Genomic DNA, 20,110 nt, shown 5'->3' on the forward strand with positions numbered 1-20,110 from the left:
ACAGGAAATTCATAAAGCCAAGCAGAAAGTTAGTGATTGTGCAATTTTATACAATCAGCTTAGTAATTTAGGTTTGTGTTGGACCCAATATACCAATGAACATATTTTTCCCAGAGTGACTGAGAATAAAGGGATCATGGAATCATAGAGTGGTTTGGCTTGGAAAGGACCCTAAAGCTCATGTAGTTCCACCCCCTGCCATGGGCAGGGACACCTTCACCCCATTCAACCCGGCCTTGAACACTTCCAGGGATGGGGCATCCACAGCTTCGCTGGGCAACACGTTTCAGTGCCTCACCACCCTCATGGTGAATAATTTCTTCCTTATATCTAATCTAAATCTACCCTCTTTCAGTTTAAAGCCATTACCCCTCATCCTATCACTACAGGCTGAACTCAGAGTGCAACAAATGAGGGATGCAAGTGACTGTTCATGAAGAAAACTCACCAGTGTAAGATTGTTTCCTTCAAATAAAATACATTCTCTAAGTCTGGGTTTCATGATTCTTCACCCCTGAAGCAAACAATTTTCAGCAATAAATGGAGGGAAAACCAAGTTGGTCTGGAATTTAGTTTTCATTCCTAGAAGTGAAAGATGGACTTGGCAAAAAGAAAAAGCTAAATCTGTTCTGAAGTTAGGAGGAAAGTGTGCAAGTGACACAAGCCAGTGCCTCACCTGCTCTCTGGCCACGATGAGCACAAGCTGCAGGGAGAGAAACCACAGACGTGCTGTGAACCCCCGTGCGGAAGGCTGAGATCCCAGAGCCCTCGAGGACACATCTGAGCCTGCATTTTAGTGCAGCTGAACCAAGCTATGTCCTCAGTCTCAGAAACTGCATTATATTCATTCCTATCATTAATCTTTCTCTGCATTTCAGGTCTTAAGTGGTTTCTAAGGAGATTTAGTTTGTTTGTTTGTTTGTTTGTTTTCCCAAAGCATGCAACTTTGCACAGCACTGAGGAAAACACTCATCCAGTGACACCGGTAATTGCAAGAGTGCCTCATACAACCCCAACCCTTCCAGCCTCTACATGCTGCTACACAGAGGGAAGCGATACTTCCTTGGAGGCCGTGGCTCGCCATCATGGTACAGGTGCTTCTCTTCACTCTGGCTGGCAAATCTGCAGTATAGTCACTGAGACCCAGGCATTATGTATTTGTTTTTTTCTTTTCTGAGCTCAAGTGTCCAGCTCACATTGGAGTCCAGGTCCTCCACGTGGAGAGCCAGCTGGGGTTTGCGAGAAGAAGAGCGAGGAAAGGCAGGTGCTGGGGAGCAGCCCCATGGTTTGCATGATCCCTTTGCTCACCCAGGACCGAGCGCTGCTCCCTGCAGATGGGAGGACATCCCGCAGCACTAGCAGTGCTTCAGTTCAGGTGCTGTTGAAGGAGACAGACCATTTGCTTTTATCCTTTGGCTATTTGCACTTGAAAGATTTCTTTTTGAAAAAACATGGAAAGCCAACTAATCTCTACACACAGAATAAAAAAATCCCTCACACTGCTCCTCTCTGTGAAACACGACATGTGGCCCGGTCATTTGGTTTTCCATCCAAAACCCCTGACCTTAAGTTCTGTTTTCTTAGGCACGCTTACATTTAATTAAAAGGACGCTATCAGACCTAAAAGTAACCCTCTTAGATACGCTGTATCCAGTCCCAGGTTAGCACTGTTCATTGTTCATGACTTCTCCGTGTACAATTTCCTCCAGGATTCCACCCTAAGCCGAGAGTCGGTGTGATGCAACACCACTTTCAGCACAGAAGATAGGGTAATGCTGGCTTGACAAGTGAAATTAATTATTGCATTCCATTAATTTTGAGTCATGCGCCCAGCCCATGGAAGCTAGGAGAACCTTGTGAAAAACAAACTCACTACATTGTACTGTAATGTTATTTTTGGCCGGAGTTTCGGGCAGCGTGCTGGGGTCCTCCTGAGCAGACGAGCTCCGCAGCAGTTTCTCCACCAGCATCGGAGGAGCAGCTGCTGTCCTCAGAGAGAGAAAGAGAGGCTCAGTCTTCATCCGGGACTATAACAAGGACAGCAAGGGCCACCTCGGGATCTTTAAATGCAAGAATGACTTGGAAGGGTGGTGATATTGGCTCCTGACACTTTTGAGTGTTGAGCTCCAATTACATATTTACTTGCAATTGCTAAGTGACTGTTTTGAGCGTTTCCTGTGCAAAACTGAACTCCTGGATCATGCCATGGGAATGGCTGCAGTGGTGAGGGGACTTGGATCCTCCTGAGAACAAAGTGACCTCCATAAAGGCCCATGAGAACTGCCTGAAATCTGCACCACAGCGTTGAGCTGAAACCCGGCGGTAGCATCTTTCCTGTCATGAAGAGGAATGGCTTGGTGTGACTCAGAGCAGAAACACTGCCCATCCCAAATGTTGTATTAAAATTTTGAGCATGAGTCAGCCCAGTTCCCTCTGGGGAATACCATTACAGTCAGCGAGCGTCTGCTAAGCAAAACCCCACTCAGGCATCACATCCATGTGTTTCTCCCATGGGAACCTGTGCTGGAGACACCCAGACACAGCGCTGGCCTGGCACCGGGTTGGTAAGTCTGTGACTGTCTTGCAATACTGACCTCATCCAGCCATGGGGCACTGATGTGGATCTAGAGGACTTCAGGAGAATGGGACAAAGCAGAGCTGCCCAGGCTCATCCATAGGCTGAGCTCCTGTTATGATGGAAAAATGGTTTGAGCCCCTCTCCTTGAGTTAGGACAGTGGCTGAGCACTAACAAGACAAAAGTAATGGATAAGCCTTTTGCACCATCACAGCAGGGAGCAGACACCATGTCCATGGCCCACAGGCCAGGGCAAACAGTTCCCATCCTGGTCCCTGCTCTTTCCAGTCTTTTTCCTGGCAAACTGAACTGGGCTGGGCCTCTACATTAACTGACTTAACTTACTTTGGTAAACAAAGAAAATCTTTTTCCCTGCTGTACAACAGCTTTTCTTTAGCAGTCCTCTGAGTCCCTTCCATACGTGTCACTGGGCTGAGGAGAAACAAGCCTTGCCACTCTTGGAGAGCCAGGACCTGCAATGGTGGCTTCCCCAAGGCCACCCAGGAACCTCCACGCTCACCTCCTCACTACCAATGTCAACAGAGCTCTTCCCACCCCACCTCTTCCCCTTATCACCCATTTTCCATCTCTGTCTGACAGATAATGAAGTATATAAGTGCTGTCTTGTCTCAGGTATCTGTCTGGGGCATCAAAAATTCTTCCCTGCAGTGAACGGAGGTGCTTTGACACAGTTCAGGCGGTGGCTGTTCGCATGCTACAGGCTGCTGGCACGCACTGCTTCTGGCTCTCCTCCTGATTAGCTTTCTGCTGTCAGGCTGCTCGTTTTGTGTGGGAAGAGAAACGAGGAGACAGGCGGCGGAGATAAAATTAACTGCACAAGCAATCTGAAAAGCCTTTCGCTGAGCACAAGGACAAAGTGGAGGATTTATCAGCGGGAAGGCAGCAGTCGGGAAAGACGGCAGAGTGATAAAGCCCCTCCGCTTGCCCCAGAGCAGCCTCCTTGCACGTGCCCCTGCTCTGACCCTTTGGGACAAGCAGAGGGGACGAGGAGCAGCTCCATCTCCCCAGGATGTCCCAGCCGTGCCGCCAGCACCGCTTGGCACCGCTTGACACCGCCAGCACCGCTTGGCACCTTCACACCAGGGGTAGTTTTATTTTAAGGATAGAAGATACCTTCTCAGCTTTCTGAGAACTGAAATTTCTTTAGTCTTATTTCTTCATCTTTTTGAGTATGAAAATTCTCTGCGAGAACGTTCCATGGAAGTCATTGCTCGTTTCTGTGACTCTGGCTGCTTTTATCTGCTTGTCCTTGGAGGAAGAAGAAACAGAAGGACAAGTTCTAGAAAGACAGCTTCCCTTCTGGTGAGCACAGGAGCCTCATTTTGCCTCAGTGTCCCAAAACAGGCTCTGCACTTCTGACTCCGGATGATGCTACATTTGGGTCAGACCCTGCTCCCCAGGAGAAGCTAAAGTACCACAATAAAGGCAATTCAGTGCACACGGGTGTCAGCCGCACACCAGCAGGATGCACAAACAGACTCTCTGTCTTTTGTAGACAAACCTCCCATTGCATCAGGGTGAATAATACAAAAGTCATCCTAATTTCTCCACTTTTCAGCTGAGCATCTCAAAGATAATTTCACATCTGGATGAGTAGAATTGCACGCATTGTCTCCTGCTTCGCAGCCAAGAATCTGAAGCAGCACATGACAAACTTGAACCATACGGAAGGCTAAAGCCAGGCTCATCCCGTCCCTGCACTAAGCCAGCCCGACAGCACAGCCCTGATAGGAAATCCAAAGCTATTGTAGTTCACTGACAGTAGGGAGCAATCTAATCTTCCAGGTGTGAAAATACAGGTAATAAATATTAATACATCAAGGCTTTGAGAATAGCGAGGGGGAAAAAAAAGCAGAAACTTTTTGCAGAATCTCATTGATTAAAGTGAAATCTCATTTAAAATAGTCAATAATGGCAGTTCTGCCTTTGCCCTTTCATTTCAGTCCCATCAAAATGTTTCAGTTTGGTAAGAAAAAGCAGCTTTATTTTAACAGTCTCAGTTGGATTAGTTCTGATTTATGTTGCAGGTCAATCTTAGAATAAGCACTTTTTTTTTAGGAAGAACGGCAGTTTTCAGTACGCTGACAGAAATGTCATTTTCTGACCCAGGACTCTGCAAGCTCATGCTTTTTCCAGGGAGGAGCCAGGACCCCATTAGTAATTACAGACCCCTGGTAATTACAGACCTGGGCCTGTCCTGCCCAGGGCTGGAGCAGGGTTTTGCAGAATGCGGTGATGGATTTGGTAGATGTTTCCCCACATGCTGAGCAAACCACTGTGGAGAACAAACCCGGGGAACAGCTGTGATGGAGTGACTGCCGGTTCTCTGAGAGCTCCACATAAATCTCCGCAGACTCTGTAACCGCTGACCCAGACGGTGCCCAGCTTTAATAAGGCCTTGCAAGAGTTTTTTGGGTGTTCAGTGGGATGTCTCTTGATGGTTCCTGCAGCAAAACCCTCGCCTCTGTCTTGCCAATATCTTTCACACTCAACCACTCACTGAAACCAGCAGGAATTGTAAGATCAAGGCTAATATGGACTTTGATCCATCCTGGTCCCAGTTTTTGGGATTGAGACACTAACTCGCTGTCTGGGCTGTTTAACACACATGTATGAGGCAGCACTTTACCTCAAAATGTTCACAGAGGTGCCCCCAGTGATATGCCGCTGACTCTTTTATGGGATATAATCATATCCCACTGTTGTGCAGTTGTAACTGATGGCAATAAAACTTGATGTATTGGGAGGACAAACAATTTTGCAACAGCCTGTGAGAAACAAATTTTAGAATGACACAAAAATTACCAAAAGACTAGTTCTTGGTAAGTCTTGCAGGGAAAAATGAACCGTTATAAAGGCTCTGAAATGGATGGTACACACTGTTTAATTTTAGAAATGGAGATGATCATAAACTATGCTTTAAAACTTATCAGTTTGACAGCATCTTTGGTGCAAAATGCCATGTTATATTCATTAGCAGGTAGTTTCCTGGGATCACTCATCCAGGGACTGGGAATTTGGTGTAAATCTTTGACTGTAACAGACTGTCTCTTAGGCTTCTTCCTCATGTATATCAAACTTGAAAACATGGCTAATAAAGGCCAGATGGTTGCAGGCTCCTTCTCACACCCATAATATTGATGGGAACATTCTGGAGGGAGTGGATTCTGCCTGAGACTTTGCCTTGTGCATGACATGATGATAACCACATTTCAGCCTTCGCACTGTTTGGTCCTAACTCGATTCAAATGTTTCCTGGATTTCTAGTAAATGAATGAAGTGCAGCTCAAAAGAAAATATATCCAGCCCTTATTAGAAAAGGTTGTATTAATCACGAATCATCTAAATACCTCATTTCTGACAGCGGGGAAATCCTTTTATTATTGAGTTTGTTTGGAAGGATTTTGAATGGTTCATTATAAAATTGCATTCGCCTCTGCCAGAACATATAGAAACCAGGCAAAGTCCAAAATCTGGCCCCACTCAAGTCCATGGGATTTTTTAAAAATTTATGTCAGTGGGATCAGGATTTGGCATAAAATGGCAGAACTACTGGGCAGAAAACTTTGATCTGGAATAAAGCAGCACATCTTATCTGCTAATGTAACCCCTGAAGTGTGCCCTCCGAAACTGCAAAGATGTGGCAGTTACGTTCTGTCTGACGAGACTAATAAAGAAGACTAATTAATGCCAAAATATAATTGTCCGGAATGCTGCAGATATCACAGATATTGCAAGATTGCACAGGATATTGCAAGGATTAGATACTGTCTCTGTTGGTAAATTCCTCATGGTTAGTAATCTCATCTTTCATATTTAGATTTTATTAAGGAACTGCCTTCATTCTGAAGCCAGCTCTGTTTAAAGCTGCAAGAAAAAAAGTAATTAAATCTGACAGAACTCACTTTCATGACATATATTGCAGGCTATCTCATGACACGCAGACCTGGTCATATTTTTGTTATAAGGAGCTGATTTATTTTCACCAAGTATCTCTACTAGAATCAGAGTTTTCCTGAATTCTGTATTTCTTTGGCTAAATGAGACCCGCTGCCTGTCTCTGGCTTTGTGCTCTGCAGTACTGCTGGCTGCACACCCTGTAGATGTTGACATATAATGGTTTGAACATTTGACATTTATACGTAGCTGGCATTCGTTTTGTTGCCTTGCAACCATCTGGTTCCAGAAGAAACTCATAAACTGATCTTGGATCATGCAAGCACCAGACAGCAAACAGATAGAGCTGTAGGACTCTGACAGCACATTTATCACACTGCGATAGCTGACACAAATACTGCGCTGCGCCGTCTTCTCCTATCTCTGTCCTACAGACCAGCGAGGCTGCGCTTTAAAAAGAGGATTTGATTCTTCGCAGCGGTGAAAGCTTACAGTTTGCACGGGCTTTGGCACATCCCGTGTTTGGGCTGTCAGCCCATGAAAGCTCCGCATGAAGCAGCGTGTGCCAGCAGGTCCTTGCGTCTGGTGTATGGTGACAAGTCACCTTGCCAACCCCAGCTAGAGGGGACAACTCCAAAGCCCAGATTTTGAGCTGCATTTTTCCAGACTTTGGAAATACCAAGGGACAGATTTCAAGTCAGACCCTTCCATGCTTGTGCATGAAAACAGAATTATAGCCCATGGTGATTCTGGTGGTGTTGGCACAGCCAAGGAAAGGAGACTGGCAGTGACGTGCCATCATCCCCTGGCTCCATCACCCAGGACAGAAGCAGAGAGGGAGCAAACCAGCCTGCTCAGGGCTTTCTAGTGGACAGACAAAATTTTGTCCAGAATATTCTTGCCACAAAAGCTATATTCTTTACTGTCAAGTATTTTGCTCAATAGATTAACTGACACATGAGTGGAAAGTTTCTAGGAACAAAGTATGCTCTTGAAAATAGAGCGAGGGGAGTGCAGTTGCATTTTTCTTGGCTGTGGTTTGTTTAGGAGGACAGTGGCTCTCCTGTCATTCCAATTGCTTGCCCTCTCCTTTTTATTTTCAGTTCCTAAATCCCTGACACTGGCCTTGTGCTCATGAAGCAAAGAGATCACTTTTCTCAGTAAACAGGAGAACTGAAAAACTCAGGAAGACCTGGTTATTAAATCCTAAGAACTTTTACTCACACATTATGTCACACAAATTTAACGAGAATTTTGCTCTGTAAATAAATCCTTATAACTCATCATATAACTGGTACCTCCTCTTTCCAAATTAAACATTGTGTTTTCTATTATTGGATAATATTAGAGTACTACAGCAATTTGGGTCAAGACTTCATCATCATTGGAATCCATTTTTACTTTCAGCTTACATAGATATGTACACAACACACATTACACACTAAGGCAAAAGAATTATTTTCCACTACAAAATTCAGCAAATAATTGTAGCAGTCACTGGAGGGCACCTGCCTCAAATTCACACCTGGCTAAATATGCCAGAAAGGAAAGTAAGGAAAAGTAAAGGAAAAGTAAGTACTGGAAACACTTCCTTTTCAATTGCAATACCAAGTGCCTGCAAAGATGTTTTATTGGATCTTTACTAGCTTTCTGAATCTTTAAGATATATGTGCATGTGTGCACACGTGTGTGTCTATCAGTGATGGAAGAGGAACCAGGCTGATTGCTCAGACTGGGTAACCAGGTACAGAGCTGACCACAGTCATTAGTATTTACGCTGTTCATTATTCTTTTATTTAAAAAAATAAAAATAATATGGGCTTTGTATGCTAAGGATTTCACAAATGTGTAACAAGAATCCATTCCTGTGCCAGGGATCCTTATATGTATATGAATGAGACAGCAAAGGAGAGGATGGATGCACAGGCAGTTACAGATGCAAAGCAGGAACAGAGCTTTGTTATCAAGACCGGTCTGAACTTGACAGAGACAGTGATTTTCTGTGCCCTTTAATGGTATTGGCTCTTCAGGGAGGGCTTAAAATCTTATTCTTGAAAACTGCATCTCTGTGAGGGGCAGATAAAAAGAGAGGTGTTGCAAAGAGCCAGGGAGCTGCATCCAAATCTTTTGCACTATTTACAACAGCCCATGAGAATGCCTCTGCCTTCTGCTCTCCTTCAGGGGCATCTGCCTTCTGCCCAGGACAGCAGATCAAACAGATTTTGTGGTTTTACTCTTTTACATCCTATATCAAAACAGTGCAGGTCACAGAATCACTTACTGATGCTCCAGATTACAAAGGTGTGAAATACTGGTCTCTGAACATGTTCAGAGAATCTTAGACATGTGAACTCTCCAAAAATCCAAGCTGTAAGAACAACCTGTTCTGCTGTCTGATGTACCCAGTCTCTCCAAAAACCTGAGCTCATCTCATCAGGCATCAATAGACTTAGATAAACAGTTAAAAGATGCCAAAAGGATTTTACAGGAAGAAAACTATATGCAAGAAAAGAAAGACCGCTTCAGCTGAATGACATTCACAAGTGGAGTTCTTTGGACTTTAGTTTTATTTTAAACTGTTTATTATTTAAATTCTTCTAGTGCAGGAAAAAAAAAAAAGCAACTTTCTATTCTGTACACATACATTGGAACAGAATACTTGTTAAAAAGCCAGTGGATGACTTCAATAAGCAGAGTTATTTGGTAGACTAAGCTATCTTTAGGGAAAAACATGTTTACTGAGTTAAGATTAAAAGTTCTGCCTTGGTGTCTGGGATATTGTCCAGCCCACCACTGAGATGTGCAGTGAGCACTGTGTGTACTTCATACAGCACAAAGTGCTATATGCTTTCTATATACTTAGGCCGAGTGAGACTGAACTTCACATAGCTTTATGAAAGAAAAGCACTGACAAATGGATATGGCAAGTAAATTAGGGCACATTACTGAGTATCTGCTTCCATAGGGGGAACCATCTGCTAGTGTCTGTATTGCAACAGGGGATTCAAGCCTGGCTTTTCCAAGCACCAAACCAAAGCCTGGATTCTTCTTGCACTATGGTTAGGTGCTGGAGCTTCCCTCCTTTCTACTTTTTTCTTCTTCAAGTGATGTTGAAGAACTTGGTTTAGTCTTTCCATGTAAAAGAGCACACAGCAGAACTGTCCTCACTGGTACCTCAGTTGTTTTCCCACTCAGGCTACATTGAGAATATCCTCAACACCAGGTATATCATATTTTTTTCCTGGCCTCTCAATTTACTGAAAGCCTTAGGTGAAACTCTCTTTACAAAGAAATGCAATGAAATTATTCTCCATGGGGAAATTCTTCCTCTTCAAAAAACGTACTGAAATGAAGAAGCTGTATGAAATGGAGCTCTGGGAACTATTAATACGGCTGAGCTCTGCCTGGCTATGGCTGTCCTAGGGCTGGCATGTTGAAAATAGCTTTGAGTAACATGACAGGTAAGAGCAACTAGGATAGAGAATTACCCTGGACCATTTTCCTCTGATTGGTGAGACTCCGTTGCTCACTAGGAGGAAACCACAGAAATGGGCACATTTTACAGCATTATGTACTAGAAACCTATGCAAATGGGCACTTTTTATAAGCTTTGCACTGAGAACCATCATTGTCACTGCCACTATTCTCAGAAGCTGGGACAAAGCACTGCAATGACGGCAGACGGATGATTTAAGGCATGACAGGGCTCAGGAGGCAGCCTGCTTCCGAGAGGCCAGGGCAGTAGCAACATTCAAAACTTACCGCAGGCTGCAATAACTGTGTCTCCCAACGGCACCAGCGGGGAAAGAACAGGAGGATCCTGCAAACTTCCAGGACACGGGGCTTTCACTCGTGCCACAGCAGCTCAGGCAGTGATGCCCGTTGCTCGGTGACTCTCGTCCGTTGATGGATTCCAGTGATCCCCCTGCAAATTGCTGAGGTGTTTCCAGTGGGGCTGGCATCGGGGTCTCTCAGTGAGCAGTGCCTTCAGAAGCAACAAATGATGCAAACAGGTTTCTTGCTGTTTGTCACCGTGACATGGCAGACACACCGAGGTCCTTTTCCAAACAAGACAAAGCGTTTCCAAGGTATTTAAATCTAGTGGAAGGCTGCTTTACCCTGACTCTTCCTGACTCTTCCTCTCTGAGGGCCTGTGAGCAGCAAACAACAACCAGAGGGGAATACTGGTCTTGAAGAGAGAAAAAAGAAAAGCGTGGCAGGCTGCGGTGCCGGGGGACTCTGACAGAGCCACTGATGCTCTGATTCTGGCCTTGTGCCCAGGTTGGGGCAGGTCCTGCAGGATCAGGCTCCGGGGCAAAGCCTGGAGCACGGCAGCGCGAGGGCTTTTGGAGGGGCTGGAGGGGAGCGTGGCAGCTGGTGGGAATTTCTGAGCTCACACCACGTGCTCTTGATGCTCTGTCAAGGCAGGTTGTTGTGGAAGTGCTAAAACAGATTGTGTCGATCAAACCATGACTTTCACACGGTCCAGATGCCCGAGCCCAATGTTCTGCGTTGTGCCCTGTCCCCAGAGACTGACCTGGGATTTGGGAGCAGCAGAGCCAGGACAGCCTGCCCCAGCTGTATCCAAAAGAAAAGCAAAACACCAGTTACCAACTGGGATGTACCTCTGTCACGCATGTATCTTTACATGTGCTTCACCTCTTACCCTATAGCCAAGAAAGCTTTAAAAATAATTCTTGATAATTTGTGGTGATCCAACAAAGTGATGTTACTGCAGAGTCTTCACTATGGCCATGTAATTTTGATATAAGAAGCATTTTGTTTTATTATTATCTCACTGTCCAATTAACTTTTTTTATGTTTCCCCTCCTGTACTTTTATTTCTTTTCCTAATTTTTCTCCGCTGTTAAACTAAAGGCAAAAAGATCAATGTCTGTTTAGGCTCCAGTAACCTAATGAAACAACTATGGATGCAAACAAATGAGAAGTAATTTTGAGATTTTTTTCATGATCTTTGCAAAAGGAAAGACTGCAGTAATTTTTAGAAATTGTTTTGTCTTTTTTTTTTCTTCATTTAAGCCAGCCAACACAAAAGTCATTCTTAGGTAATATTTAAGGAGATATTTCACTCAAGTTCTGAACACTCTTGGAATGTTTTCAAAGGAGAAAATGAAGGAAAGTCCACCATTAACAAGCAGTTAGAGAAATTTTCAGATTACTTTCAGTTTCTTACTTATCTTGGCACTCCATTAAAATAATTACATTTGCTGTAGTAACAGAGAGATTGATTAGACTGCAAACTTTCTTGTTAGCATGTTTAACATTACATTTACCCCACTTAGCAGCTTTTGATTCAGAGGGAGGCGGTGTGTTGAGTGCACAACCTTAACAATAAAAAATGGAACGTAATTTCTATGGGAAAGCTTTGGGTTTTGTAGCTTTAGTCTAATCACTATAAAGGGGAACTCTGGTTTAATCTATTTTTCTTCGGATTAGAAGACTTTTAATTATTGCTTGGAATCAAGCTTTCTAGCTTTGCATGAAGCAACACATTAAAGCTGGGATTTCAAAAGAGCCTAAGGAATACATCTATCATTAAAATTCAATGCCGCTGGCAGCTTAGCTCCCTGTATCCTTTGAACATCCCAGAGTTTCCTATTAATAAAACAACATCCGTGAAATATAGAAAAAAATATTAATTTTGACCCCCTCTGGATTTTAAATGGGCATATTGACCCAACGCAAACCCATCCTCCACCCCCGCAAGCCCTTCCTGCACATTTAACTTTCTTGTGATCAACTTTCTTTAGTCTTCAGGGTTGTTTATTACTTTCTAATGTTTCTTTGAAAGAGGAGACTATCAGGACCACAGTGGGTGGATTCTCTGATCATCTCCAGAGACAAACGAGCAGCAGGGTCAGTCAAGGAGCCCATGAGGGGTTGCTGCAGAGCATCTCTGAAATGTTGGGCCCAGAACGTGGCCAAGGCAGCAGCACTAAGTGTGTGAGCACGTGTGGGTGAGAGCAAGTGAGTTTGGAGGACCAGAACACCTGTTTGTGCTAAAGCCTTAGCTGATAATGATGATTTTACACACTAGATAAGTCACCCTCGTCCTCCAACAGACACCCCCAAAAGCAAACCCACACACTCTTCCCTCAGACGATGCTACCGCTGACCCGAGACCAGTCCCTACGACTGTGCTCTGCTGGCCCTAGGAAATGTGCTTGGACAAAGCTTCTGTACTAAAAGTGGCATTTAATTTTAATTCTTTCTGTCCCAGAGTTTCCACTGGATTCCCATTACAGACAGAAAATTGGCAACTGTTCAGATTAAACACCAGAGTAAATTTGCTTGGCTCCAAGGAAGACATTTCTGTGTCGAAAGCTAAATTATGTTGCTGTTTTTCCACCTGTTAATGTGTAGATTATATAATAGAGACATTTTTCAATTTATTTTTTTTTCTTCTTATGATTGAAATTATGTGGAAGATGTGATCTTCACAGCTTCTTCTTTGCTTCATAGTAAAATGCCAATGCTATTGTCAAAAAGATCAAAAAGCAATATTTGAAACCATGAGGATTTTGCTTGCTGCTTACAGAGTGGTTCTTAGTGGTAAATCTTACAGAAATTTTAGTTTAAAGCCATTTTTAAGGTTTAAATCTTTGGCAACACATGAGCTCAATCCTGAAATTTGGACGGTTGTGGGGAGCACTTCTGGAAAACCAGATGTGTGGGTCCCAATTTGCGTGTGTTTGGGGATGCCTTGATTTCAGGGTAGCAAGTCCGCAACATCTTCTGGAACTCCTGACCTCCTGGCATGGTGCAGTCAGAACATTTGAGTACCAGTCCAAACACATAATGAAAGGGCAAGTACAAGTGGTGAGATCCCCAAATCAATGGTCTGGACTTGCAAGCTGATAACAGGCTGGGCTGTAACCGCTGTCTGGTTATTTCCTTCTACAGACTCAATCTGCACGGGCTGTGGCAGCCTGGATGTCACACACTGAGCGCACTGGTGCAGCTGGGCTTGATATTTGCAGGCTGCTATTGAATATGCAATGGTAATTTCTCGTCACTTTTTAATCTCTCCTTTATTTAAAGTCATAGTTCTTATACAGTCACCTCCGAGACAGGGAGAGAAATATTTTCCTAACAATTACTGCAGTTAGCTTAGCTGGGCATTTGAAAGTAACAGACATTTGAAAATATACAATAACAGTAATCTTCAAAAATACTTTATTTTAAAAATATTATTTTGGGGGAAAAAAGTCCTTGCACCCTCTATTCAGCAGGAAATGCCACACAATTATCTCTATTTTCTTGCTGTTTGTGGGATGAATTGAAAATCACTGTTTTAGATGAATTTACCTAGCAGCAATTAACATTTAATTTCCTTTAAAAACACAGAAACAAGACTAAAATGCCCATTGGGGGGGTCATTTCTCCTTGATTAAAGTTTAGAAGTGATCAAAAAGAGTTGATGTTCAATGCATTAATCAATAAATAAGAGAATAAAACCCTATATTTGGTATTCCAGAAGCAAACTCAGAAGTGGCTCAGAAGCTGTTTTAGCCTATTTTTATTCTCAGAGAAATAACCGTGGCCCACCGAAGCAAGCAGCGGCCTCTCCACTGAACTCGGTGGCCCTGGGATGGGGCACGGTCAGAAAAATGGACTAATATTTGTACACTCATCATTTTGTGATTCCTAAGATATTAAAGGACTGAAGCAATTCAAATGTGATAACCTGTGAGATTCAAATTCTAACATTACTTATGGTGATCAGTGTTAACATATTATTTATTACTATGGTTATCTGACACTAACCTCCCTGTGACCCTGCAAGTCCCTGTCCTGGAGCTGCCTAAAAAAGGTAAATATTTCTCTGCATACTAGAAAATTTTAATCTCAAAGACTCATTGGGGAGATTTATGAAGGCCATTATATTCTGTTGTTCTTTATCTAGAAGCTTTACAGGGAGAAATAATAAGAAACAATCCTGTAAAAATTCCAGAAGGAAGTACGTTGCTACTGAGCATTGTGATGCATAAAGTAAGTTGGCACTGCCAGGATGAAAAATGGTATTTTTTATGGGAGTGTATTTCTATACACCCAGCAACTTTTATTTGTTTAATGAGAAATATTAGTTTTAAACCTCCATAGTGAACTAGCTAAAAGGATTAAGCAGTGTTTACATTCTCCAAGCTTAAAAAGATCTCAAAGGGTGGCTGTGTCCTTACAGTTGCACTGGGCTTGGCAGTAACATGCTAATCTCCACATATACTGTCCCAGTAAATGCACAGACACTTCCTGGGTCATCCAGCAAATACTAGAGACATGAGCAAGGCTTAGAGCCCACTGCTTCTTCTGCTTGAGGGACCCGTGGCAGAGGATCGATGGTGGTTTTCTTTTCAAGAATATCCACCTCTAATTAATATATTGCTGACGTGGTACCTGGCTGAACAGGTATTTATTACCAATAACTACGTCTGGCTGACGGGACATCTTGAGTCAATCTGGGTCAAGTCCACACGGGAATGCTCACTGGTGGCAAAAGGCTGTTTGCTGGCGCCCGTCCTCTCCATGTCCAGTTACAGGGACCAAAACCAGAGCTCAGGCTCAGGCAATGCAGAGAAGGTTCCTCTCGCCTAAGCAAGCTGGGATGAGCGCACAGAGACAGCCAGCACTCTGCAGCAATGGCCCCATTCTGATGCATCTTAAACTGAGCGTGACCCCAGCTCAGACCAAGGAGGACCAGCTTTCACTTGCAGGTCGTGCCTTTAGATCATACACTTAAATCAGTGAGATTTTTACCAGTTAAAGCAGAAAAAAATAGTTTCTTCCATTGCCCATGTTCTTGTATTGTATTTCATGAATAAAGATCCTTTTGCTCATCATATATCTTGTACGTCCAGACAGAGAGCAGGATGCTCCAACAGCAGTGCTTCCATACTGGTAGTTGACCGGTATGCAGTAAACACATTCAGGCCATTCTGATTTCTTTACTGAACAGGAATGGATCTACATTTTAGGTCTGCCCATCATTACAAAAACCCCAGAGTCCAGAACTAGTCTGTGTTTCTCCCCTGATTCCGTTCAGCTCTCCACATGTAGGACTGGGACCTCTGTGTACACAGCAGTTGCGGTGTGGACACATAAACATCCAGGAGAATAAAGACGGAGACAGAATAAAGACATTTTTATTGCATTTTGACTCTTTGCAGATTGTCCGAATAATTTGGAATCTGGTCCATAAAAAATAATGTTCCAGATTGTTCAGAATGCACATGCAGTTGAATAATCAGTTCATATGTCCAATTATTTGACTTGCGAGTAGGTTGGGTAAAACTTGGCATATTTTTTCCAGCATATGGTTGTACTACTAACTCGTTCGAAAGAAAAAATGACCCAAAATTCACATAAATAACTGTCCCACAGTTTTTCCCATCTGCCTATTTTTGTCTATTTTACCGGCTAGCAAACAGAGATCCAATAAACTATGGAAGGCTGATGTAACTTCTTTTTTTAGGGTAGTGATTTCAACAACAGCAACTGTGCATGAAGAGATTTTTATTTTTTTCAATAGGGAAGAAGAGCAAACAGCTAGAAAAACAAAAATGTAAAGTGCTTATGCAAAAATCTGTCATGGACATCTGGACCACCCTTGTCCAGCTCGGGAAATGTAACACCAGTCATGCCTCTCAATGAAAAGAATCAATCGTACTTTCTGTTTCCGGAAGATCAAAGGTCCCCCTGTCAGCCCAGGGTGTCAGGCTGGGAAGTGACTTGCAGAGCTGGGCTTGGGGTGCAGGTCTCTTTATTCCCTAAGGTTTTGGGACATACAGGTACGGAGCTCAGATTTAAATCCATCTTATTTTTAGAAGACCTAAACTGTTGATGATGTGACAGACCATATTGGCTCCAAGGGACTGGTATAACTAAACATAGACACGGTGTGATTTAAGATTAGATACTTTTGTAAAAACAAATTACAAAATACAAGATGAGAGGAAATTTGCCATATTTATAGTTCAAATACCAAAGAAATCTCTCTCCCCAACACTAATCGGTCTAGACATCTGTTTTTCATGCTTAAAATACAAATGCTGTAACAGCAAATCAGTTCACAACTGCAGGAATTGAAGCTGTCTAGAAACAAGAATAAAAATTACTTGTCCTCCACGGCAAGCAAAAAGCAGGATCAAAAAGCCTCTTGCAATTAGTGGTGGAAAATAAAACTATGTTTTCAAAATTATTACAGCCATATGTAAGACTCCCTCACTGCTGAAGCCACAGGCAAAGCTCTGTCTGGAGTACTCCTCATACACAGACCCTTCAATATCTGGGAACAACTGGACCATAAGACAACTGGGTCATAACACTCACAGGCATCCCATAGAACCACAGCAGAAAATACCAAGAGAGGTTTTGTTCCCCTCACACCTCATTCTCCCATTCCCCTCATCCCCTCATTCCAATCCATCATCACCTGTCCTAGGTCACATCCATCTTCTTTCAGGTCTATTATTTTTATAATGAACTATGCTCTCTGTTGACTTAATCCTCAGGAGAGTCATTAATTCATGGGTCCAAATCTAACATGGATAACATGAAAAAAATAGTCTCTAAAAAAAATACATATGGCCAAATTCACTGGCTAACCTGGACAATGTTTCTTTAAGTTTAAAGCCTCTATTGTGCTCAATACCCAGATGTTAACAATCTCTTCTAGAGACTATTGAATGCAGGAAGGACATGTTTTTAGCAATTAGAAAAATAGTAGTACACTTACACATGGCAATATTTAGCAGAGTTTGTTTGGTTAATAGATCAGCATTTTGGGACAGTTGATGGTTGTTATGGGGTAGCAAGAAGGGTTTGTGCAACAAGAAGTACTAGAAAGTACAAAGAACAGCCAGGTGCCCATGGGGCACTCACAGATGAAAATGTGCTATATAACCCAAGGCACTCAAAAGACATCCCTTATTCCATTGTTTCCTTCTACCTTAAAAGAAAAAAAGCTTTCAAAACACTTTGTGATGGGTTTGAACAGTGGCAAGGAAAGTGCACATAAATAAACTAGGAAAAATGCACACAGTGAAATAATGTTTTGGGCATGGAAGGTTACTACACATGTAAGGCGTGAACTAAATTTCATCTCCATAAATACTTTTTGGGTAGAGCAAGAATTAAATAAGTGATTAAGCGCTTTCCTGATTAGGGCTATTTGCAGACTCCTGTAAAAATTATTCTTATGCTTAGCAGGAATATAATGTGCAAGGAGCTGGTCTCAAGCCGCGAGCAGGTGCATACTAACATTGCTTCTAGAGTAGACATGTGTCTGCTGCAACGATTTATGATACGTTCCTCACAGTAGCATGAATTTGGCTGGTGGCCTTTGTAATTTATCTTTGCTGATATCGTTATGTGCCTTGAGAACATTTATCTTCCTAAACGTAAAGAGTAAATTATTGTTTTAATGAGGAGAAAACAAGCCTTATTATAACAGCCCTGGACTAGGGACCAGAGAAAGGGCTTGGATTTGTAACACACTCCCATCTGTTTTAACAGCTGCTTATGGTTACTATAGTCACTGAACAAAGATACGGTTATTTTACCTTTCTCTATTGATGGCCCAAGTTCCCTCTTCTTTCCTCTGTCTTTGCAGAGTGGCAGAGACCATGCTTGGAGCCACAGACCTTTGCTGTCAGCCAGATTGTGCAATTTTCTGTACGCAGTGGTGCAATTGGCACTTCTTACATTGATATCTTGCACTGAAAACTGGGTTACATATAGGATATAGAAAAGGGGTCATATCCAATTTAAACAGTCCACCCATTGATCTCAGTGGTGGTTTCCAGTCTTTTAGGATTCAGGAACCCCCATGGAGTCACTGACAATAGACCTGCTTTTCTTGGTTATGTTTTGCAGAACTTGAGAATTAGTTCACAGTCACCACAAGGTCCATGGAAAACATACATTAACTCATGCACCTAAGGTATTTACAAGACGCCAGCACCTAAATTCCAACAGTCCTAGTGGACGAACACTAATAAACCTTGAGGAAGTCTTATTACTTGCCTAGCCAACAGACTATATATATGCTTATGCTTGTTTATTGTTTCTAAACCGCACACTGCCCTAAAGAAACCAGTGTCAATTCACACTACATCCGTCTCTATAGTAGCTTCTCCTCTAGTGAAAGTCAGAGCTAGTGGTGATTTTGCAATTCATAACAATAAAAGCAATTGCTTTCCAGATTCTTATTCTTCTTCCTGGCTGGGTATGGGCAGAAACAGAAGAGAACAGGACCTCCCACTGAACTGAAAAAGCTAAACTCCAGAGAGGCGTGAAATGAAACGTTAATGAGCAATCAGGGCTTTGGAAGTGTCAAGTGTTAGAGTACCACTGTCCCAGATCTCCCGACACTAGGAGGGAGAATGGAAATTAATGCTGGGCTGCTGGGATTGCGAAGGAAGCAGCATAACCACAGAATCAGCACCAACTTTTTGAATACAGGCCCAGATTTCGCTTTGGAACAAGAACTTGGACTCACATGAATTGAGTGAGGGCTTGGCCTTGAAAAATCAATGGGTGCTCAGTATCTGGCAGGATCAAGCCTATGGTGAACAAGAAACTTGGCCCAGAAGTGAAACAACACTTCTTCTGCCTTCCAACCCCATGGTGTAACCACCAGACCACAAACATCTTTCCCACTTTTTGCTGTTAAGGAGGAAGCATCAGTTTTCAGGCTTGGAGAAATGTGGTGGACTGAGGGCAGGAAGGATCTGTCATTCATAAGAAAACGTGGGCTAGAGTTTCAAGATCTATTTAAATTTTAAATTTCCTTAATGCTGATAGAGTCCAGGGGCAAGAGAAGGTTCTGTCACCTGTGTCTCTCACTGCAGCGTGCAGCAAGATCTCTTATCAAGCTGCCTTTTAAAGTCCCTGTAAAAAGTAATGACACACTTAATTCGTTCACACTTTGGAAAACAGTGGCACCTTGCACGAGATGGAAAGCTGGTTCATTTTTGATTCTTCTTCTTCTACCCCCAAAAGGGACCTTGGATTAATGTGCATTCCTGATTAGCATGACGATATAAATCCCAGCAAGCTGCTTTCCTGTTGAGATGTGAAGCCCGTGCTCTGCAGTGCACGTCTTCTCAACAGCTTGCAGTGCAACTGATCCAACCAAAGTTGCTTCTGGTGTAATGTGCTACACAAACTGTTGCAATTATCTCCAAGGATGTGGGAGCGTTATCTGCTTCAAACCTTTGCTCGCAGACATTATAAAGTTAATTACAAAATGTGCCAAGGGGGAGGCAAAGAGAAACCTTGTTAACCTTTTCTTTCTGTGGTTTTCCCCCCTCATTGCATTTACATTGGCCTTGAAGAACTGGGACATTTTGCAGATGGTTTAGGGTCTATAAATTCTTATTTAAATCATCATGAGCCAAGTATAACAGGTAGCAGTCCAGACTTTTCTAGAAAGGACAAACCCCAACCAAGCATGTAAATAATACTTCAGTGTTTTTTAGCATATAAATACATAGGCTGAGCCAGGTACCCTGGAAGGCTTATTCACATTTTCCTATTGTTACTCTGTAAAGTGCACCGGGTATACACAGTATGACTCTGCAATAGTTGTGTTGTTG

Source organism: Columba livia, chromosome 16, assembly GCF_036013475.1.
Source record: "Columba livia isolate bColLiv1 breed racing homer chromosome 16, bColLiv1.pat.W.v2, whole genome shotgun sequence".
Lineage (NCBI taxonomy): Eukaryota > Metazoa > Chordata > Aves > Columbiformes > Columbidae > Columba > Columba livia.